General features: G+C 40.6%; 1 pseudogene; it reads left to right on the forward strand.

Moving 5' to 3' along the window:
* Positions 1-287: 287 nt before the first annotated feature.
* Positions 288-662, forward strand: LOC110289140 (annotated as a pseudogene).
* The last annotated feature ends 318 nt before the right edge of the window (positions 663-980 follow it).

The following is a 980-nucleotide window of genomic DNA, read 5'->3' on the forward strand; positions in this document are numbered from 1 at the left end:
TTAGAGGTAGCATTTGCCTTTTCATTTGACAGGAGGAGATTGAAATAGTCTGGCTCAAATTTTCTTTCTACCATTTCTCTTATAACCAAATTATTTTCTGTGATCTCAAGATATGACTTTGAACAAACAACAACTGAGAAACAAGAGTGAGTTGCGTACAAATTCTAAGATAAAAATAATTACAACATTAAATTTTAATTGTGACTCTGACTTGGGTTCAAATTCCTATTTCCTCAGACTCTTTGGATACATCCATTTCTCTCCTCTGCCAGGCTTCTAGTTCTGCTATGGAAGACTCAACACCTAAGCTGACTGAAGCCACCTCAGATCCCACAGTTGTGCTAGGTGATAAGCTAAAAAGCAGCAATATGTCCAACAAGTTAGAGAAGGGAAAGTCAGGCAAGAAAGTTGGGTGGTCTAGTGACACTATTGACAATGAACACTTGGGCCGTCACTCATCCAAATGTTTTGTTTATGAAAAGCAACGTGCCTTTGGTGAAAGCTTCTCAGAAAGTGAAAAAGATGAAGACAATGGTGATGTACTCTGTGCTTGGGGTCATCAAAAGGGAAGACACAGCGATCTTTCAAGCAACCTGGCTAATACTACATCTTCAAAGCCTCAAGACCCATATAAATCCCTTCCTTCCTCCATCACTGACTAACGCCTCATTGTGTTTTTCCCATTCCTAAACCAGACTGAACTGCATGCAAGATGTCCATGTTGCTACACAGGGATTAAATGCTATTTGACTCTCTCTCTCTCTCTCTCTCTCTCTGTGTGTGTGTGTGTGTGTGTGTGTGTGATGGGGGGGATGTAACAATGAAGGAAAGCAGAGGGTGAAACATGGATCATATAGATCATTTATTTGTAAGCCCTGGTATGCCACAATTGCTGGTTAACCACATAGGGCTCTCAGTTCTCTAAGACATATCTGTTTACTTTTTTATGTTTAGACACCTGGACCATCTGTCCCTGTCTC

This window comes from Mus caroli, unplaced genomic scaffold (genome assembly GCF_900094665.2).
Source record: "Mus caroli unplaced genomic scaffold, CAROLI_EIJ_v1.1 scaffold_6041_1, whole genome shotgun sequence".
Taxonomy (NCBI): Eukaryota; Metazoa; Chordata; class Mammalia; order Rodentia; family Muridae; genus Mus; species Mus caroli.